Source organism: Buteo buteo, chromosome 16 (assembly GCF_964188355.1).
Source record: "Buteo buteo chromosome 16, bButBut1.hap1.1, whole genome shotgun sequence".
NCBI lineage: Eukaryota > Metazoa > Chordata > Aves > Accipitriformes > Accipitridae > Buteo > Buteo buteo.
The window spans coordinates 7,067,564-7,090,541 of NC_134186.1; the positions used below are offsets into that span (position 1 = coordinate 7,067,564).

General features: G+C 44.3%; 1 protein-coding gene across 3 annotated transcripts in view; it reads left to right on the forward strand.

Moving 5' to 3' along the window:
* HIVEP3 (HIVEP zinc finger 3) overlaps positions 1-22,978 on the forward strand; it is a 272,631-nt gene that overhangs the window by 157,070 nt on the left and 92,583 nt on the right. For all 3 annotated transcript variants that reach the window (XM_075047703.1, XM_075047702.1, XM_075047704.1), the window contains one exon: positions 17,770-17,864. The gene's annotated coding sequence lies outside the window, so the exon portion shown is untranslated. The remainder of the gene's footprint in view (positions 1-17,769; positions 17,865-22,978) is intronic.

The following is a 22,978-nucleotide window of genomic DNA, read 5'->3' on the forward strand; positions in this document are numbered from 1 at the left end:
AGTGGAAATGGCTGGGGCAGCTGACATGGTGATTTATGGTGTGAGCAATACAATCCAAACCCTGCTCTGCTGCTAGAGGATAACCTGTAGCTTACAGGCTTTTGGTTTCCCTGGTGTTGAAAGATTATTAGTGTCAGCGTGCAGAGCCAGTTTTAACCTTCAGTGTCTGGACGTCCTGACAGCCCCTTTGTTGTAACTCCTATTTCTCTTATTTTATTGGGCTTCAGTGATCCCCTAGGAAGCTGTTTGTGCTTGTTGGGGACTGTCATGTTTTTCTCACAATCTCAGTGCTTCAGGAACTTTTCTGATTCATGTAGGAAGATGTTCATAATGCTGTCAGTGGGTGTTTCCTCAATAAGTATGGGTGGGATTCGTGTGGGGTGGGACATTGTGGTTCTCACTTGGCCCACAGGTGTCAAGAAGCTCCAAAGCCCGTTCAAGGAGTTGCCCCATCTCCTTCCTGCCATGCTCTTCTTAGCAGGGGGTCCTGGAAATAGGATTTCTTTCATCTGTAGAGAAGTATCCTTCAGTGGAGGATGCAGAGATACTGGTATAGGATGTGGTGGGGGTTGATAGGTTCTGCCCTGACCTGCTGCTGAGAAGAAATGCCTTCTGCCTCCAAGGCTTGCCATTGGGCTTCTCGGACTGGTGAAGGATTCGCTGCAGTCCTTGTTAAGGAAAGGAAAAACAAAATCTGCAGAGGACTTGTGTAAACTTCCAGAAGTTACTAGTTGGTTAATTAATGAGTGTGTTACCACCAAACTGCTTGCAGCAGGTCTGGGCTTTGTGTTCTCTGGAATAATACATTCAGCACACGCAGAAGTGCAGTGTAGCCCCTGAGAAATGCCTTTGAGGAGCCCTCTGCTCTCCTGGGGAAGCTCTTGCAGCATAAAGGAAGGGGACTTATTCACTGTGATCGACCATTTTCATCGTAATCCACAATGGGCACTTCTAATTTCTGCGTGTTGGACATCATCCATTTCAGAAACATTTGTAAGGTTCTGCTGCAGCTTCTCTACTGCTTTTTCAGCATCTTAACAAGGGACCCTCACAAGATTTCTTTCCCCCCTTGCCCTGATGAATGGCTGCCCCAGGTGCACAAGTGGCAGAAAAAGGAGAGACAGGACTGCAGGCTCTGCTCATTTGGTTTTCCCAACTGAGCAAAAGCACGTTCTTGCAGCTGGGGTGGAGGAGAGAGCAGACCGGGGGGTGAGCAAGCTCAGAAATGTTTGGAGTTTGCTCTTGAAAAATATACGGCAGCCGTCAATAGAATAGCTCAGTGTTCAGCTTGCGTAGTTTGCAGTGTGTGTGAGCGTGATCGGATGTGGGGGACTACTAAGGGGATCCGGTGGGGTGAGTCCCTGGAGAAACAGTTTTGAAAATAATATTTATTCTGAAGTTAACAACAAAAGCGCTGTTGAGAAACCTTTCCCGAGCTGCAGGGATAAGGCATCGCTGACATGGGTGGTTTAGCAGTAATTGGAGAGAGCAGGGAAGTGTATCCCGACTGGGGAAATCACCGCGGCCATCCTGTTGATTGGGTGGCAAGTCATTAATGAGGGGCTCCTGGGAACTCCCTTGCTGTACGTCACTGGCAAAGTCCCATGGCCACGTCGGGTAGCTCCTTCTGCGTTAGGAAAGCTGGCTTTCCTCCGGCTTCCTCCGTCTCCCCTAATCACCGAGGTTCCTGCTGATTCTGTGCTCGGAGGAGCTCTGCCGTCATAACTTCTGGCCACATTTGGCTGCACATGTTGAATGCAAAAAGTGTTTCAGCAGACTCGCCGTTTCTAAAGCGCTTTAAAGCATTTGGTTTCTTGGCAAGGGAGTTCAAACTTAGGGAAAAAAACAACCCCTCTCTGGAAAGGAAAGCAATTTATTTAAAATATACATTCAACACCATTGTCTCTGACTTTAAAAAGGCTGCTTGTTAGTAGATCTTTATAGCTCTGCTGGGATCTGCAGTCAGTAGGGCCAGTTGGGATGCAGGGAAATATTTATTCTGTTTTCCATTCTGCCCATTACACTTGCTGAATTCTTCCCACCTTTCACTTGTTAATCCAGACCGATTTCTCACTGGTGCTCCCTCTCCTGGGCTCTGCCGAGACCACCTTGCAAGAGGACAGTTGTGATTAGTGCTCCCGCTGTGCCACGACTTGAATTCAAGAAAATGGTCTTTCCCAGGCCAGCTTTGCACAGTCAGCTGGGATCTCGGTCTCTATAATCGGTGCAGTAATCAGAATGGAGAGTTTTATCCTGCCCGGCTCTAATTACGTGCCTGCATAAGGTGAACCTTTTAATGAGCATCAAAAGATGCATTGTGTGTCAGGGAGGGCCTGTGTTAAAGGTACTAGGGGATTATTCAGTCATTTAAAAAATATTTGGTGAAAGTAAATGTGCAATAAATCTTCCTTATCCTCTATGTTGCCTCATTTTCCTTGCAAAGCCCTGAACCAAGCCCAACCCCTCCTCCTTAGGAAGTCCAAGCTGTGACTAGCTCATGTAGCACTGGTTTTCGCTTACTGCCAGCTTTTGTGAGCTTTCTGAGAAGGTGAACAGGGGTTGCACATGCAGCAGGGTAAGGTGAGGAAATCAGCTGTGCAGAGCTGAGTGAGATGAGCAGAGACGCCCCTGAGCGTTTACTGCGTGGAAATCTTCTGAGAAGCCTTTTCCCTAAGAGGAACAGTAACTAACCTATTTAAAGACACCTAGATGGTATTTTTGTAACCCCCTTTTTTTTTCCAGTTGTATGGAAATTTCAGTTTGGGGTCACTTCTGGGAATTGCTCAGTGACTTTTAAGCAGGGATAACTAAGAGGAAAACATGAGTGAGATCAAGTTTTCCTACCTTCCCAAAACGGCCTTGCTGTAAGCAACTACTGCTTCTTCCTCAGTGCCTTGAAGCCCGTGCACCATCTTGCATAGGCACAAAGCGCTTGTAGGGCATCGCTGTAGAAGTGAGCAGGTGGGTCAGCCACTGGTAGAAACTCCAAGCAGAGCATCTTCAGCATTGTGGGAAACCTTATACATTGACAGTACAAAAATCTTTTTTGTGCAAATGAGGTTTTCAGTTTTAGCAGCTCCTCAGTCTTCAGATCCCAAGTTGTCTTTTTCCTGCCACTTATCCAGACCTTCCCTTGTTCCTTCCTCGGACTTTGGAGGGTCACCTGCTCATTAAACCATTATTCAGGCTTTGCAGGCCTGGGAAGCTTTGGGGTTTCAGTTATTTTGCTCTGCTTCTCCATTAGACCTACAGACTTTAGGCAGGAAGGCATGCTGTGTCAAAAATTGGCTAGACCTGGCTGAATTCAGACATAGGATTTGGGTTTCTCCGCTAATGTTGCTGTCAGATGCATCGAGACCTGGAGGGGTTTGCTGAGCCCTCATCTGGTGGTGCAGTTTAGAGGGGAAACCTCAGGAGAATCCAATAAAATTGAGCCTGGCCCTTTTCCCAGCAAACTTGGTTTTAAGTGTAGTAGTTCCCTGAAGTCTTTACCGCCACGCTCCTACATCCAGATTGAAATCCAACTTCTGCACTGCTTAAATGGTCTCTCCTGAAGGGCAGTTCACTACTTTGCAGAACTCAAAAGGTGCAAACCAGACACAACCATTAATTCTATAACCACCTACTGTCACTTTTCATAAGAATTACTAGTAGATTTAAGTCTCAGGTATACATAGACTGGCCTTCTTCATCTTCAGGTGTATGATAATTCTCTTGATAGCCCCGTCTGTTTTCAATATCATAATGAACTGTGAGCCAGCAGTGACAAAGGGACCCAAGGAGCGTTGCGTTGTGAGCTGGTTGCGTTCCCGACTCAGGGTAGGGTATGGTCTTGGGTAAAAGGCCAACTAGATAAGTGTGTGACTGGACACGTGCTCCCCAAAAGTAATGCAGTAGGATAAGTTGGGTTGAGCGCTTTAGAGGTCTGCATCACCACTGGAAGTGATGGCGTGCCATCTCCAGCCATTTCATCTGGTGAAGGTGAATGAGTGGTTGTTATTTAGGTAGTGGGGTACAATGTTCACAAAATAGGTTGTGAAACTCAGAGAGCTTCTAAGAGCTTTCAGGGGGTTTGGGAGGAACACCCTGGGCCCTGGACTTTTGGCTGGTTCCTCCTGCCCCAAGCTGCTGGGAGATGCCCAGGAGAAGGTGTTGGATAGAAAGGCTCTCCCCATTCCCTGCTGTTCAGAGTGAGGCAGTGAGGACCCCAAGGGATGCAGCAAGCGACCTGGGGTCAAAGCAGCGGGTTTGTCACTAACAGGAATGTGTTTCAGAGTTTTCCATGAGGCATCGCTGACTCTTTAAATAGCTGCCCACGGGTTTCCTGTGTTCCCTCCTGCCCTTTATTCGTTTTTGTGTGTGTATGTTTGTTCCCTTCTGGGGAGATTTACTAACATAAATTAAAGCTATAGAAAAACTGAAGATGGGGCTAAAATGAGTTGAATAGAAATAAAAAATAAAAAAGGTTCATAAAGTTCATGTGTTTCGGAAAGCACTGGGATGGCACCTGCCACCTGTAAAACAAGAGCAGCTGCTGGGCTGGGTCAGCTGTGACTCCGTAACGGGCTGGTAATTTGCAGTTGCCACCCTATTGCTGCAGAGGTGTAAATCTGATAAACTCCCTTGGAGGCACTACAGCCACACCAGGTTATATCGGCTGCAGAGGAACAAGTTAAGGGTGATTAGCTGGCTCCTGTGAGGAAGGATGGAGAGGTAATGTCTCTTCCTTAAGTGGATGCATCCTCCGGGAGGAAGAGCATTGCATGGTGTTTCTGGAGAGGCTCTCCTTAGAAGAGCTGTTCCCAGCAGTTATACTTTGTCCAGGTGAAAACAGCTAAGGGATTTCTTTACTCAAATTTGAGGTCTCTTGGCATCCCATCTGAGGTGCTGGTCTGAACTGGGAGGTTTCTGTTGGGGGGATGTCGGTGCTAGTAGGGGCAGGACAAAGTGTTCTTGTGTGTATTTGAACCCATCAAAAATGTGTTGACTCTTTGCATGTTTTAAAGAGGAAAATAAAGTTTTTGTCATGTTTAAAAGAAAAATGCCTTCATTTTGAAGATGTGGAGTGTTTAACTTTGGAACAAAACAGTGCAATGAAAGGTCAGGCTAGAACCAAGTGCAAAAATAGAGTTGTAGATATCTACAAAAGAATGTGAAGCTTTTCTGAGTTGGAAGGGAAGTCAAGCTGGGTGTTTAATTACCTCCCACAAACTTGCCCATAGTGCTCAGGTATTTCCTTCATGACTTTCTCAGGCTAAAATTAACAAAACCTGAAGAGAAACCACTCTTCCCCACCATTTCACCACGCTGTTTACGTGAGAAAATTGGCTGGGGCACAACAGTGTCACCACTGTAGTCTGGAATAAGTGTACATTTCTTCTGGAAGTGAGGATCTCTGTGGGAAGTTATCCTGCAAGAATTCAGAAGTGTTTCTGGCCAATATCCTTCTGTGGAAGAGTGCGTGCCTCAGTTCCCACTTCTGTAAAATGGGGTTAAAAATATTCTCCCTCCCTCCCAGGAGCATTGCCACACTCCTTCCACAGCAGTTTGTAAAACACCACAGATTTTTTTCCTCCAGTGTGAAAATGCTAAATAAAAGTAAATTGGTACTGTTTTAAATAATATTTTAAGTGCTTCATGCTACAGTGAATGACTACAAATAACTATGAAAACATATTATGGTAAAGATTCACAGTTATGGTCCACGAGCACTCCAGGCTGGGGAAGCTACTGCTTTTCAGCACTGGTGGCCCACCAGACACTCAAAAACCTGCTGAAATGGGTAAAAGAGATCCAAGAATCACCGAAGATCTTCCTTGCACCATACGAGTAGACTCGCCAGTAGCATGGGCTGAATGTTCACATCTGATAGCATGCATCCTACAGTAATGACTCAGTGTCTAATGAGTTTACTACCGTGGTTTGTATCATTACTAAGGTAATCCTTTTTAATTCAAGGAGCATTTATTAAAACCAAACCCTTGCTGCTTTTGCAAACCTGCTTTGAATGGCGCCGTGTGCATTCAGAAACAGTAAAGCAAGGAAGGCTAAAACCATTACTACCAAACTGAAGATTTTTTTCATAACCCTAAGGCAGCGCTGTGCTGTTTTTCTGCTGAAGAAAAAGCCTGCAGTGTTGGTTTTATTATGTATTATGCAGGTTTTAGGTCTTTAAAGAAGTTAAGGGAAAGTCCCCGATGAGGTGTTGGTTGCCTTATATTCTCCATGGAATATAGTTGCTTTTTGATTCTGCCTGTAATTCATTGCCGTAGATATGGTCTGCTGCCTTCATGTTTTGATCTGTCATCCACCTGTGGGGATTTGCTGCAAAGTTAGAAAATACTTTGCGTTCGTATTTGCATTAATCAGAATTCAGAATTATTCAGGAGATAGGAGGTGGTATGCCAAAATGTTAAACCAGCAGTTAAATTTTTTTTAAGTAAACAGGTGTAAAGGCAGAAATGAAGTGTGTGAATATAACAGAAATCCTCAAATCCCATTTCTTCTGAACTGGAAATAAGTTGTTGCTGGCAGTCGGGGATGTATCTAGCCTGTCCTGGGAGGCTTCTGGTTGTGGATGTGTCAGTCCTGTCAAGCACAAAACCTATCACAAAAAAAATCTAAGCTGGACATTGTTGTTTAGAGGTTTTTTTTTTTTTTTCTTTTTGAACCCATTCTTGCCATCTTAAATTAGAGTGATACCTTCCTAAGTGAACAGTAGGTTGGTCATGTACTTTAATAATTTCTAATGCAAATCAAGGTGATAAACGTAGTCCTTTTTTACACAGATAAGCATGTTGAGTTCTTCCCAGGCGAAACAAGGCTCCTGGCTGGTGAGGACTCTGAAAGGACACGGGGACAGAGAGCTAAAAAGAAGAAGATGCTTGTGAGGGGTGTGGGGAGAGGGCAGGGACTGCTGCCCTGGTGGTGAGCAAAAAGATTAGGTTTTTAAAAAAAAAAAAAGTTCGTTTTGTTCTTTTCTTGAGAACAATAAGCCAGGAAAGAGTTTGAAGCTGCTGAGGGCACTTGTTGCAGAAAAATAGCTTTGGAAAGGTGTTTGCTGAAAGCCACTTCTTTATTTTGGTAAATAAATGAGGAAAGTCAGAGGTGTCGGTCCAGTCACAGCAGTGGTAGAGATGGCACTGCCTGAAGCCTCCCTCCACCGGCATGCAGAGAGCAGGCTGCCTGTAGCCTGGAGTGGGGAAAAGGAGTGTGGCAGCGTCCTGAAAATACACATAGTTTCACGTGAATGGAAACTGCAGCTTTTGCATGCCTTAGACCTCGAATAACTGAATGAATGTGAGTGCAGAGAGCAGGGGGTGTGTGGGGGTTGGTTTAGAGAAGCTCTGAGACTTGGTACGTTTCTTTCCTGCCTTTGCACCAGGTCTGTGTCAGAACAAAAATTGCCTTTCACAAGGCAGGAGACACGATCTGGAGTGGTCATTTTGTCCTGCCTTGCTAGGGAAAATATTTTGAATATTGTACTTGGGAAGCTGCTTTTGGTATATGGTCACGGATTATATCTCTACTCAAAAGTATGCTGTTGCATGCCTGTGTGTAGGGGGTACCTGCCCATGTGCTATCATCAAGACACCTACTTAAAAAGTGGTATTTTGACTCAATTTCCATCTCCATTTCCATTTGCACTGGGGTGGCTACTCGGTGCTTGGGCTCTCACCGTGAGGAATCGTCCCTAGTGCCGGCAAGCCCGGTTGCGCTGGATGGGTGTGTGCATGTGTAAGAGTGAGTGCAGGGGATGTTTTCCATTTAACTGTTATTTCTGGCACTGCTGCTTTTTCTGTAATCACTGTGGAAACTGTTATGCTTGGGGGTTCATCAAGGAAACACTGTAAGTTCTTCTAGGGAGAAATACATTAAGCAAGTGGCTGTGATACTGGCTTCATAAGGGCTCACTTTAATTGGGAACAGTGTTTTCAGGAGATTTTTACTGGCTGTGTTTCTTTCTAATGGAGTTGAGAAACAGCTAAAGTGAAAGGACAGAGAAGAGCACCCAGTATGCTGGAAAAGGGGCAGTTTGATATTTGGACTCTGATGCTGTGTACAGCACCAGATGGTGGTGTTTCAGGAAAAAAAAAAAGTCAGATTTTCTTTTGAGAAAGAAAAAAAGTTTGAAGATAGATGGAATCTGCCTTCAGAGTAGCGATTGTCTGGGCCCTGTCTTAGAGAAATATGAGAATTTACTGATGCAGGTCATTTATTGTGAGGGGTTTTTTTAGATACATTAACGGTATCCTACTCTACTGTGGCCACAAAGAGTAGACTGGCATGGCATCGCCGCATGGCTGAGGCTGGATTTGGGATGCTGACGTGCCATGGTGCCGAGATGTGTGAGCACCTCCTGTGTGCCGTGGCGTGGGGGGAGGACTGTGGGTGGGAGAACCCCTGGACTCGCCGCTGGTGGAGGAGCCACCTCCAGCTGGGAGCTCTCGCAGTCTCACCGTGGCTCTGCATGCACAGAAGTTTCCGTGCTACACCTTTGTGTGCAGTGAAGCACGCCTGATGTGCAGGCGGGATTTGGGGAGAAAAGCCTACATTATGTAACTGCAGGGAGGGGATGGCGTGCAGCTGGAGCGTGCACTTCCCATGCCATGCGGCCCACGCACCCGAGGCTGTTGTCGTCCCGTGTTCAAAGACAGTGGTGAGGACATTCATCTGCTCCTGCCAGCTCACCGTCGGTGCTGGGCAGTTTTCTCTTACTGTAATGTATTAGACAGTAATAGAGTGATATGCACGGCTGTGCTTAACCAAGCAGCATGGTATTCCTCACAGATAATGTGACATTTCTGCATGGATATGGTTACAATACTGCTCACAAATCAGGAAGAAACTTCCGGAGAGCTTTTAAAACTCATTTCGTAGGTGCAGCACAAAGCAGAGAGGTCCTGAGCACTTGCGTGGGGCTGTGAAGCGCTGGCATTTTGTGCAAATATTAGCTATTAACCCTCACGAAACTACAGTTTGAGCTGTTAAATTTCCCCAGTTTCTCCTTAGATATAGAAATAAACCTAATATTTCTCCTCTGTTTGTGCCTGACATGCTGGGGGGGTGTCATTATTCCTTGTCAAGCCCCTGATCTGACCCAGTCCAGAGACTGAATCATGCCATTGCTGTTGGTCAGAGCTCAAGGACCTGACAGGCTGGATCACATCAGGTCACCTTGCTCAGCAGCCTGTCTCTGAAGGGTGCAACAAGCTTTGCAACACATCAGCTGTGGGATAAACTTCTTCCATTCTGGGCATTCATGTTCGTTGTTGTTAACCACTTATTTACGATCAGAATAACACCATCACATGCTAGAAACTGCACATACCACAAAAAACTGGCCGCGTGGTCCCAGCTTGAGGGAGCTTACCATTGAGGGCAAAACTCAGAGGGAGAAGACGGGGGAAGAGAAAGGGTTACGGTGGCCAGGCGGTGAGGTGTGTTTGCTAGCTTTCATGCATGCCCTGTATTTTATTTGTGGTACTTAAGAGTGCTCTTTTTCATTGGCATTTGTGGAGAGGCTGATACCGGAAAGAGGAAAGGAGGTTTTGTCTATGCTATACATATTTGATGTTTTGCGATTATGCATTTTAATAATTACCTTAATAAGTTACTCAAACTCGCCTCTCACTTTATTTTGGGATCTCTGGAGGCATTCTGTTTGCTTAACACTCTTGAAGTCTTTACAGCACTCAGCAAATGATTTATTACTATTGATTTATATGGCACCCAGTACAAGCTTCATGGCAGCGGGTGCAGAAATTATGGTTCTTCCAGGACCACTTCACCCACCATTGAAACAGAGACTTCTCTGATTAACAGGAGAGTGGAGAGTGAGATGGACAGATTCATACAATTTGATGACCTCAGTCATTAATTATTTATTGAGCTTTTAATTTTGCATCCATCATTCTAGCTCTGTCTCCCTTGACTTCCCAGAGTAGTGGCATGGGAGGTAAAGTATCAACAGATACCTTTAGAGGGAGAGGTTTGCAGCTTTGTTTAGAGCAGCACAGCTGTGCCTGTGTTAACCCCTGAGACTCCAGAAAGGTGCTAATATCTACTTTGGCCCTGGGTATTTCAGGTCTTCAGAGACCCTTAGTTTTAAGCCCGAAATGCTGTGTTTTCCCCAGTACTATGAGCTGTAGGGCAGATGATGGTGTTAATCCATCCTGGGCTTGGAGCTGGTGTGTGCATAAGCCTCTTCTTCCTCCAGCTGTGGACAGAGAGGGGTTGCCATTGTTTTTCTTGGCATCCCATATCACTCGCAGCTCAGCATGAAAACTCTGCTTTCCTTGGGTCTCGTGCTTCAGGGCTTCGAGCAGATGTCTGCAGGTATCAGGAGGGCAATTTTTCTAAATGCACAAGGAGCTGAGGATGTTTTATCTTGGTTTTTTGGCTCTTTCCCCCTCTTTTTTGAAGGATCAAGGGTGGCCTCAACTGGCAGAAGGACACTGAGGTTTAGGATAATCTGGTGCTATCAAGCATCAGCTTTCATGAATGTGACTGTTTCCTTCCTTGGATCTGTTGTTTTGCTCATGGATTTGGGGTCACTGTATATGTGATCCAGGAGGAGATATCTGATGAGGTATCTGTGGGATTTTCTTCTTCCCTTACAGCCAGGGGCACTTATGGGACCTCTGCACACCTGATCATTGCCAGAACCTCTGGGATAGATGGGACCTTGTGTGTAAGCCCCAGAGCTTCTAAGTCTCCTGCACTTGTGCTTGTAGTTACTGGCTTTCATAGGAGCCACCAGAAAAATGTGCAGGAGAAAAGGTGATCTTCTGCTCCTGTCCAGCCCTCAGCTGAAACTATGCAAGATCTGGGCATGGTGAAGTGCACAGAGAAGCAGTCTGGGACCGAGCAGACCTGGTCCCTTTGCTTCATCCACTGAAAGCACTAGGTTCCTCAAGCTCCCTGATGGCTCCAGCTGCTATAATGGGAGCAAGAATGGTCGTTCATCATTTTAGGGCAAAAAAAGCACAAATCATTGAGGAGTCTCTATTAGCTGAACAGATCCTCCCACCAGGTTGGGATTATTCCTAAAGGGTCTGTGACGTGGGAAATGAAATGGTGAATAAGGAGCTTTTTGTAGTAAAAGTGCTTTCCTCCTAAGCTGGACAAGTAAACTGTTGAGTCCGGTTCTTCCATCCTCTGCTCCTAGAGGGATCCTGCATGACCCATCCATGTGCTGGACTTGTTCCACAGCCGACTTCAGGCTGGTTCAGATCAGGCGCCAGTGCCGGGAACAGCACTGCAAGGCCCCTGTGCAGGGAAAAAATGTCAGATAACCAAACCTCTTACCACACACTTTCTTTTCCTCTTTCAGAGCTACAGTATTTTATTGATGAACTGGGCTCGTTTGCTCCGAAAGATCCACTTTTCTCTTCAGTCTGTTCTGTTTGGTGCTGTGGAGAGAGCTGATGGGAATCGCCACAATAAAATTTTAATTAAATGCCAGGCAATAATTTGCAGCGAGTAAATTGCGGTACCTGCAGTATGCTGTTGACATCTGTTCACAGACCCAGAGGGCCATTAGTGACTTTGAGAACCAGGAGAAAAACGCAGGTCCACTTACCTTGTTTTTTATTCTTTCAGTCCAGGGCAGAGAGACCTATTATGTTTAATATTTTATAGCAGTGCATTGTTGCCATCCTTCCTGTGAGTCATTTTTCCACAAGAAACCCGTGCTCACTGCGTTATTTAACCCCTTTAGAGGGTTTAAAGGTGGATTGTAAATCTTCTGCAGAAATGGTCTTTTATATGCTGTGTTCATGCCACTGCATTGCTGCACAGTGCCAGGAAGCAAAAGCTGCTTTAATATTCAGCCATCTGCACGCTCGGGGGAAGGCCGGCAGCGCACCGGAGACTGGCACAGACGTCCCAAAATCACTTGGAGGCTCAGGCTCAGGTTTGAAGCTCTGACCCAGGCTGCACTTCTTTTGTGTGGGGGTGTATTCCCCCACGTCTGAGTCTGCTGGAGCCCAGAATGGAGATGATGATAACGAAAATCTGCATCCTGGAAGGGAGTGTTCCCAACCCGATAGTGTGAGGATGTTTGTCCAGCCTTGAGATGTTTCTCCAGCCTTGATATGTTTCAAGTGATGGGATGACTCTTGGGCGAGGGATTTCCTAATGTTCATTCAGGCCTTCCCTTTCCCTGTTTTGCCCCATCCCATGAAGATCTATGTGCCTGTGCGGGTACCTTTGGACTCTTACCTTTCACATGCTTGCAGACAGTTTTGTCACCCCTAAAACATCTCCAGTGGCTTTGCTAAATAGTACCTTGAGGTCTTACCAGGTTTTAGTTTAAGAAAATGACTTGCTAATCGTTTTGGAGCATTCCTTGTGTTTTCTCTATGTTTCTGACCAAAGAACCTGGACCTGTGCACAATTATATGTTGTTTTACTGATTTTCAGCAGAGCTCCTGCTATGCAGCCTCATAGGTCTGAGGACAAAAATATACATGAGTATCATTTAAATAACTGTAGTGGAAACTTTCTATGGAAAGAAGATACCCCAAAAAGCCCCTGAAAGAACAAAGTAATTGCCTTACAGAATGACTTCCTTTTGCTGCATTGTTTTCCGTTTGCATCAGCCGTTTGTCTCCTTTGGGCTGTGCAGTTGTGGTTCTTCGGTGTGTCATCCAGCAAAAGTACAGCAGAACTTGTGTGCACAGAAGAGAATTGCTACTTTTTTTTTTTTCTCTCTCTCATGAGGCAAAAAACCCCCAGCTGTGCTTTGTACAAATTGGGTCTGTGACATGAGTGGAATTTAAAAATTACAATTAGTCTTGGATGCTCTGATCGAGGTTACACTTTTGTGTTGTCCTTCAGATGAGGGTGTTGAAGAAAGTGAGTGGTAGCACAGAAATTGCTAATATGTCAGAGCTTCTTGACCAGTGAGATGAAAATACTGTGGCATTTCAGCATGTGCAATGCGGAGATGCGCTTCTGTTGGCCATGCTGCAGCAAAGAGAGTTCATATTGTCATAAGGTAACTTTATCAGGTTGCTAAAGCCTTAACCCCCCGCAAAGGTTCTGGTTTCTGCTTTGGACCTCAGGGCACAGACTGTTGCAGGGAACTGCAGGAGGTGTGATCTCTCCCCTCACTGCTGATGGGGTGGGAAGGTTGGTGTGAGCTTTCTGGTTGCTCGCTCTTGGGAGGAACCTGGATATTCATATTTTGGAGGCTGGAAATTGAAATTTTCATTTCACACTTCTGGGAAGATTAAGCAAAGATTTTTATCCAAATGAGTCATTAGTACATATGTTTGGCCATCTTATTTTTTACTGAAATAGCTGCCTATATGATGTTTTCTGCTCGGAGATGGAGGCTAGTGTTCTGCAAGAGATTCTGTTTTCTTTTTTACTCTCTTTTCTTTAACTGATTACAGCCTATACTTAAGTCTCATGAACTGCTGGTTCAATCTCAGTTCATAGCCTCACTCCACTTCCTTTAGTTCGGCAGAGCACTTTTACTCTGCAGAAGTGTCAAAAAGTTAAAAGTACCTAATGCTTTCCCATACCTGTGACTCTCTTTGCTTCTCTTAATGATTTCTAAAGGCAAAGGTCATGCCTTTTAACATCTTGAAAAACTTCTAAAATACCATACTGAAGTAAAATAAAACCAACGAGCACCAGAAATGTGCCACATGAATAATTTTTCTGTTGTTCTTGATACACTGTTGATACGGCTGTGGGAAAGATGAATGAATAGCTGTAGAAATGGCCATAGATGCTATTTCATGCTTGACAGCAGATCTCTTTTGAGAACATTGTGTTTAGAATGTGTATACAAAACTTGGGAAGCGGGGGGCTGCAGATCTCCTGAGGGTCTTCAAGTCGAGACACCACCGTGCTCGTGGTGCTGCAGCTATCGGCTGCATCGTCTGGGCTGGGGAGGCAGTTTGGTGGGTCCCTGCCAGGCTGGAGGGGTTTGAGCTGCTGGTCTGAGGAGGGACGTCCTGTCCCCTGCAGGAAGGTGACTAATGGGGTTGCATCCCACCCTTTCATACCACCTCTTTGCCGAAACACTTGGTTTGAACTTGCAGTAGCCTGCTGAGCAAATGCCCAGAAGATGAAAATGACAAAACCTTCTGGTCTCCTTGGTCTTACAAGAAGCTGCCTGGAAGTTCATAGTTTAATTGATAGTGAGCAACCTTATGACAATATGGAGCCTGATACGCTCAGAGGTGTACATTTGGAGGAGAATCCAGAGAAATTTCCTTCTCAGCTGCTAATCACTGATTTCAGAGCGCCGTAGACTGCTGGACTTGTTTTTTCTTTTTATACTTGTTTGTGCCTTGCAATATCTTGTGCTAAAAGTGCATCTCATTCACCTCAGACCACAGCTTCAGGCTTCTGCATGGCTTCTTGCTTCCTGCCTGGGAATGTGAAAATAAATGGTGATGGTGGGTTTAGAAGAGGTGCATGGAAAACAAAGAACCAGCTTGGGGAGATTGAGTTTCCCCAAAGCAAGAGAGTTGTACTAAGTGGCAGGCTGGTTTCACCTGAAAGCACCAGCTCCCCATGGATGAACAAAGTTAGCCCAACCTGGCAGTGTGGTCAGTCCATCATTACGTGGGCTGTAGTTTAATTCCGAAGAAGATGACAAGAAAGTCTTGGTTAGGCATGATCTTAATCTTGACATTGATGTTAATTAATCCTGATTCATTGTTATAAGAGTATGAGGCCAGGCAGGAAATGAGCAAAAAGCATTACTGAGAAAAAAAAAAAAAAATCTCTGATTTCACACTTCAGGGTGTGGGGAGAGAAAGCTTTGAAGATGCTGTGTTCTTGCTGCAGTATAATATATTAACTTTTTTTGGTTTTGGCTCATGAAGTACTCTTTTCCCTTACCCTTAGAAGCATCGGATGTAATTAAGCTCAGAAGCAATGGCCCTTTCCAGCTCTTTCCTGTCAGCAGGGTGAAATAGCACATAAATGCTGGAATTTTTTTTTTTTCCTTCTTAGTGGGTGAATAGCCACTACAGAAATTTAGTCCCTCAGTGCTGTATTACCTCCTGAGAACCAAAGCTTTGCTAGTACCTGTTTTCAGCTGCTAAACCAAGACCCTGGATGCTTTCAGTTGCTCATTTAATTGGCTGCATTTTGTCCTGTAAGTCTGCTCGGGATGCAGCACTGGTGGGGGGAGATGGGATGAAATCCTGCCAACAGCACTGCAGAAACCCACTACTTTGTCAGAAAGCAGAGCTAGACGGTATGTTATCACCCTGTTCAGAGTCATTGCAAAGGAGACTTTGCCAGACGTCTCCATGCTAGACTAGTTGTGTGATTTACAAAGTTGTTTTCAACCCCAAATAGAGATTTTTCATCTAAATGGTTTTGCAAGCTTTTATTCGACAAGAAAGGAGAAGCACCAAGGCCCTTCCCTGTCTGAAGAGGGTGGCCAGAGCAGTGAGCTGCCTGGTGTATCTGGTAGTGCGACCGTCTTCCAGAGAGAGGTCATAGGAGCTCTGACCCTCCTCTGGCTTAGGAAGCACAGCTTGGCTGGGATATGAATTTTTAACTTGTGTTCAAACTACTTTCACAGAGTCATTGCCTGGAGATAGAAAGCATACAGCCTTGTTAGAGAGGGTGATAACAGCTACTTTATCTCAAGTGCCTGGACTGCTGCTTTTTTTTCCCTTTTTCCTTTTAATCTGATATTCTTTGTTCAAAACCCAGAAGGGGCAGATGCCTTCCAGTTAAGACTGATGTAGCTTATCAGCAGAAGTCTGCCTGCTGTTTCATAGGATGCTCCTGAACTAAATTGGGGTAAAGGCTGGAGATTCAGCTTGTCAAAGACAGTGCTAAAGGAAATCTGTTTAGATGTTTATGCATCAGCAAGGTGGCAAGGCCAACATTTATTCCCATTGGCATTTCAGCTGCTCTTTGTGATTAGAGATGCCCTGGAGAAGCCTCAGCGGTAGAGGAGTGACACGACAGTAATACTTTGCTAACGCCAGAGCAGTTTTGCTCTGGCTAGCATCACTGTGTGCTTCTGAAACGCTCTCTTTATTTTTTTTTTTTTAACTTTCGTATTAAAATGAAAATTCACTTCTGTTAAAAGTATCTGTAATGCCTATTCTGGCACTGAATTTTCCTAGCTTATCTACAGCCAGGTGGCAGCGAGGGCTTGATGATGCTGGGGGCTATCAGTGGCTTCAGTGAGCCCCTTTTGTTCTCTTGAGATCATTGGTGAAGATCTCTGCACGGACCAGAGACTGCCTGTTCACTGGGTGTGCAGAGGGAAGATTCTGTGGCTTGGTGGTAAGGCTGGACCAAACTGTCCCCCTGCCACTCGAAGGAAGCTGTAAGACCCTTTGCCAGCCCAGGTGAGGTGCCTGTTGCAGCCTCCGCTGTGGCTGTCAGCAACCTGCCAGACTGGGAGAGAAGCTTATTATAAATCTATTTTTGCACTCGATGAAAATTGCTAAAAATATTTGCTTTCACTCATCAGCCATCAAACTCCTGCCCTCCAGCACCATCGTTATTCTGTGCAGGTTATTTCTAATGAGAAATTAGTGCTCTAAGCATTTATGTTGCAGTCTTTCACCTGCAAACAAATATTTTTGCATGCCATGTGGGAAGGTAGATTTGTTAAAAAATAAAACTGTTTTGAGATCCTATTATGTACTGCCACAAGCAGGACATTTGCAAATATTTGAGTGAGACCTCTATTGAATATACTTTAATATTTCCCCAAGTAGAAGGGTCATTTTGAGATTACGCCACTGGACAGGGCTCTTCTTTTATTGTGGCAGATCCTCTGTATGACATTGGCACATGACTTGGTCTCTTCAAGTCTCTGTTTCTTCTCCACAATTTTGACGTAATAATACTTCTTTCCCCTACCTGGTCTGTGTAGATAGACAGCAGTTGGGGAAGATGGACTGCCTGTGTGGATCATGTGGTAGATGGGGCCATCGCCTCAACTGTTATAATGTAGTTAATTAATTAACAGCTGGGTTATGCAGGTTCAGTTGGGCAGTCATTGGGTTGATTCCTAAGGTTTTTTTTACCCTTTGAAACAAAGAAAATTCAGACTTCAAGGTAAAGCCACCTCCTCCATGCCTCTTCCTGATGGACAGTGCCTTAACTTTTCTCATCTAAATGTTGGAGAGCTCTCAGCTGTCCGTCAGTTTCTATCTCAGTGCTTTTCTTCCCTTAGTCAGGAGATTCTTCCTAGTGTCTAACCTGTGTTCTTTGGTGCAATTTAAGACTATGACATCTTGTGCTACTCTTGACAAGCCAGGAAGGTAGTTTATTCCTTTCTGTTGTGTCCCTCTTGACGTGTTTGAAGACCATTATGATGCCTCCCTGTCGTCTTTACTCTTTGGTCCAGATGAATGTGATTTTTTCAGTGATTTTTCAGTCTATGCTTTCTTGATCTCTGATCATTCTTGCTATCTGCATTGGGACTTTCTCTACAACTTTATTGAAATGCAGTGTCCGTTATCAGAACCTCAGTAGTGCTACATAAATGAAAAGTTCCCTTTGTGTATCTGGTGAACAGTACACCTCTCTATGTATCACAGTGTGATGTTTGGTTTTATTGCAGTATTGTGACTGCGTTCAGCTCCTGTTCAGTTTGCGATCCATGGTAATCCTGAGATCCTTTAAAAAAACACCAAAACCAAAACCTTTGTGAGCTGATATTTATTTCCCTTGTGACCATGTCATTGATTATTCCTGTCTTAGCACTGTTCACCCATCATTCCTGAATTGTCTTTTTCTTTTTCTCTTTTTTTTTTCCAGACCATTTCTACAATTTATCAAGATCATTTTGAATCCTAATCCTGGCCTCCGAAGTACTTGCAGCCTGTCCCAGCCTGGTATCAGCAGCAATTTTAGTAAGCATACTATGTTCCATCATTCAAACCAATTACAAAGATACCGAATTATGCTAGAGCTAGGACACCTTGGACGCCCACTCGATACGTCTTTCCCTTTGGCAGTGTGCACTGTGGCAGCATCCTGCAATGCTGTATTTGCCTTTCAAAAGGTACGAAAGGCAATGCAACTCCCTTGGACAATGAGATTTGTATCCCAAAGCAAGAGATTTCATCAGCCCCTTTGAAGTTTTGTCATGAGAAATAAGTTTATTTACCATACTGATGCCTGAACAAGACCAGTTATGTGCAGGGCCAGGAGTTTGAAAGAGTAGAAGCTCTGCTTTCTTGGAAAATCAGCAAGTCGACTTTTTCCTATGTATTTGTTACAGTTTACTTTTTTCCTTCATTCTCAATGGAAAACCCGCCTTCTGTTCGCACCTCATAGCTGCCCTTTTGCTCAGCAAATACTTGTTTATTAAGGAGTGTTTGGGGCTGAGACCCAGAGGGAAGAAAAGCAAACACGATTTGTTTCATGACTTACAAACTGAGAAGGCAGTTGGGGGTGATGGTGGGGATGTGTTGGACCTGCTGGGGGTGGCAGCAGGTATGTGTCTGAGTAGATGGTCTATGTCCTTTGCTTAGATTTTTGCCCTCTGGCTCAAACACTGTGTTTCTGTATCAGTGAACTATCACATAGGTTCATTTTGGTGGAGATAGTGAAGGGTCTAGTATTCCAGGATTTATGAATTTCCATGGGGTCTGATAAATGAAGCTTTATAGACCAAGCTTATATTTATAATGCAAAGGGGCAGAGCCAGATGCTGCCCGTGGAGACCGAAGATATAGTGGCCAGGCCCTGTTTATGTCCCTGTAACTGTCAGTGTTTAACGAATAAGAAATGAAAACAAAAACAGTGAACAGACCCCAAAGGTAATTAGTTGCAAATGAACTCAGATGAGAATTAGTTTCTTGTTTCTCTCTCAGGAGGAGTATAAAGCTGGGTTTTGTTGTCAGCTGCACCTAAATCTATATGTGTTTGTCAGAATAGCTCTTGATTTCAAACCTTGTCTCCTCTGTGACATCTGTTTGTGGAAATTTAAGCTTAAACGGGAAAAATAATTTCTACTTGCTTTTCACCTCAGACTTCACAGATGTGATAGTGAATTAGGATTTCCAGCACCTGTGTCATAGGGCCAGAAATACTATTCCCATGTTGCAAATAGGGAAACTGAGGCACAGGAGGCCAGTATTGTGTTAGGCTCATAGAGTGAGCCTGGATGAGAAACTCTGATTTCTAGTCCCCTCCTCTGTGACCTGTATGTTTTTCCCAAAGTTACAAGAATTTGAGAAGAAATGAAGTTCTGTGAACAAAGACTTGCAATCTGATATTTTCAAGGACTCTAACTACATAAAACTGATTTACTCTGGGAGAAAAAGCCTTAAATATCACTGTAGAGAGTACATAATGTGAATGATTTTGTATTTATTCATTGCATTTCACTGAGTGGATGAAACCTCTCCTGACCATAATGGAATTATATTTGGATGTGCTATCTAGTATGGTGGTGTTAAAAGCAGGTGCACAAAGGGAATTCTTTTTGGAGAGCGGGGAAAAAGGCTTACGCTACCAGTAAATTATTCTTACTGCTACAGTAATCCTAATCAGATTAATTAGGATTAATTTATCTGTCTGGCTTTTATTTATGTGAAGTAAAAACAACATGTCTAAAGAATTATGTTTAAAACCTTTATGAATTTTAGTGATATTTTTTACGTGTTTCATATGGTGCAATGTATAATGAATAAATAAATCCCTGGCTGGTTGGGCTTTTGGGGAGAATTATATTACATCCAGCATTTAGAACCATCCATTAGTTCTCCATCTCCTCTTACATCTTTTGTTGTCAGTAAATCCCTCTCCTGTCACCTTTCCCATATTGCCCATCTGTAGGTGGCCCAGCTACCCCCTGTGCTAATGTCTTCAAGTTTCTTCTCTTCTTGCAGCTTCTTTTTCGAGAATTGTACCAAATCTCCCCTCTGGCAGCAGCCTAGTTCTGCTCCTGATCGTCTGGTATAACCAAAACCCCGCGTCTGTGAAGCATCCTTGCCCTGTCCTACACGTGGCTTTTTCCCTCTGGAACAGTCCTTCCATAATTTTCCACTTGTGTGTCTCACCAAAAGCCAAATCTTTTCTCACTTGCATATGCCGCTGACTTTTCCCATCACTTTTTTTACTGCTTCTTTCTCTTACTGTTTTCCATTTCTGAAAAGCTGTTCAGATTTTCACAAAACAAAACTGTATGTCATTGCATATGTGCTTGCCCATATGTATCCATGTATAGAGAAGGTTGCAGAACAGTATCTGTCAAATAAGGTAATTTTCCATCAGATTCATCCCTCTATTCTCATTTCATATTTATTCCTTGGAAAACTTCAATCAAAATATTAAGATGGCTTTGAGTTTTACAAGTCTGAAAGACCAGAAGATATTCCTTGTAAAAATAGCTGTGTGGATGCTGTGACCATTACTTGATGTCTTCATCAGTTAAATGGGAAGGTTTGATGTTGTGGAGCCACAAGCAGAGGCCGTGTGCACTGGCAGAGGCTTCTCTGCAGAGTCTCTTCCTCATCACTTTCAAACCTCATGTGACTACTGTTTTCCCTTTTGGTTTAATTCAGCTTTCAGCTTTTCTTTTCTTACTTGGTTTCACAGTGCCACGAACCTCTGGTTTTTTTGAGGTGTATCCATCACGTTTGATCTTGCTAGGATTCAACAATGTCTTAATTGATGAATTTTCCCATGTCCTTTCATGAAAGGGCAAGGAGCACAAGGAGGTGCAGAGTGGACACAGCACGGCCTGTGGAGGAGTATTTGCTCTTGGCAGAGATTTTATTATCTGCAAGGGTTTTTAGTGAAACACCTGAGGATGTGATGTCCTCTCAAGTCCTTGTGTCAGGAGTCAGCTGGAGCCTATTTTGGGGAAAGGGCACCCCACAGTGTTGGTGCTGGGGGTGCATGTGTGCAGGGATGCATGCTGCTGCCAAGGGCTGTTTTCCTTTCCATTACTTTACTGGTGCAGAAGGGTGTACTGGAGATGCCACTTCAGGATATGTCCTCAAGTCTTTGCATCAAGGCCTGGTTTCACAGAGGTAATGGCATTTCAAATCAAGAGCCCACATTGCATCAGAGACTGTTTCAGATCCGTGGCTGACTGTCAGAAACCAAAACCCTTCCGCAAAGTTAAACGCAGCTTTTTCTTTTCAGTTTTTAGTGGGAAATATGCTGTTATTTCCAAAATCTTCTTTGCCTCATTTCTTTACATTCCTCTCTTCAAGCCCTGGCATCTTATTATGTTGGCAGTGAGGCATTAAGACCAATTTTGGACTTCCTCCCCTCCTTTTTTTTAGTGTTTTCTCTCAGTGTGGTGCCATGCAGAAGTTCTGGTGCAGGGTGTGAAGTGCCTTTCCACACAGGAGTGTGTATCACTGCTCTTATGTCATCCTTTACCAAAATAGAGAGGCGATGTTTTTCAACAAGGTAACACACACTCTATTTTAAGCTGCTTCTAAAAATAAATTCCCGCACAAGCTGGTGTTGTGGCAGCAATGTTTTATATTTTAATTGGGGCTGTTTTCTTAGGATGATTCATAGAAAGAAGATGAGCTTTACTAGTTTTACCCTGGGGTGAAACAACGTAGGTGAGTTGCTGATCGTACATGAAGGTCTACGTGGTCGCGAGGACTTTTCCGATTAGCTCTGTGGTTGCTGGCTTTTCCCCTAAGGCTGAAGTGTCATGTTAAACACTGGACAAACTCTTTCTCCTGGAGGTGTCTGGTAGCTAATACAACACATTCTGTATGTGGACAGTGTCCCACAGTGCTTTGGAGAGTTGGTGGCATTGTCACATCAAATGAGAAATAATGACTAAGGGAAGTAATGAGGAAAGAGATGGTTGCTCTGGGAAATAAGGTGGAGATTTAAATTTTTTTGCGTGTGCTCAGCTACAAGGAAGAAGTACAAGAGCCAGAGATATTGGGTGAAATAGAGGAAGGCATTGCAGAAGTATCTAGAGAGCAGAAGATGACTCTGCCTTCCCACAGTGTCACCAAATATCTCCACATCTTGGGGGAACAGCTTCCTTGCTGTAGCTCACAGCATGTGGGACAGGTTTGTTCTTTTTAACATTAAGAAGAACAAGTCTTCTTTGCTGAGCTACTTCATGGTCACTCTTGCCAGCCAACCATGTGAGCAGGTCACAAAGAAAACCTTTGGCCTCTTGTCCAACGCCAAGATGTGTCATCTCCTGGGGTTAGTGCACACTTAGAGATTATTTAGGAATGAATGTGAAATAAGGAAAAAGAATGGAAAGAATTGAAGGGAGCAGAAATGGCTCAAGTCCCCCGAATAGACTATTGAAATTACTATCAATAACGGTGTTTCTTGTATGTCCGTGAGAGTGGCAGGATCTCAAGGTTGTTGTCTTGAAGTGTCTTTGAAAGGCCAAATACCTCAAGAACAGTGATCTCCAGCCTACCAGCTTTGGGACAGCAATACTGAACAAATAATCACCACACTGAAGGTATGCCATCGTTTGCTCTTCCTGTTGATTTGGAGCAGAGCAGCAGTAGACTTGGTTGTGTCTGCTCGTGGTCCGTGTCAGCAGGTCTCATAGGCAGCAGGTGACCCAATGGCCATGGATTTGCCACCGTGGGCCTAAAAGAGAAAGTGCTGCTTCCTGTAGGGTGCTCATATAAGCGATCTAGGATCGTGGAAGACATAAGGTCACCTTTACTCCACTCAGAAAACTTGCCTTTGTGCTGCCAGCAATGTGTCTAGCCCTAACAAACTCCCTGCTAGAAGCCAGGTTGTACTTGGCTCCTTCCTCTTGCAAGAACCAGCCAGTGTGTCCTGTCCTCTTGCTGGTGCACCTCAGCAAAGGGAAGCACAAGTTGAAGAAGACCTGTTTGCATCTGAGATGTCCAGTCGTGTTTCAGGGTGATGTTGTACCAAACTTGATGCACGCAAGAGAAGAGCGTGTCCCACAGAAGTTGCAAATGTGACTTTTCTTCTCCTCCAGACCTGTCCTGTGGTGCAAATGTATTACAAAACATTAATACTTCATGGAGAGACA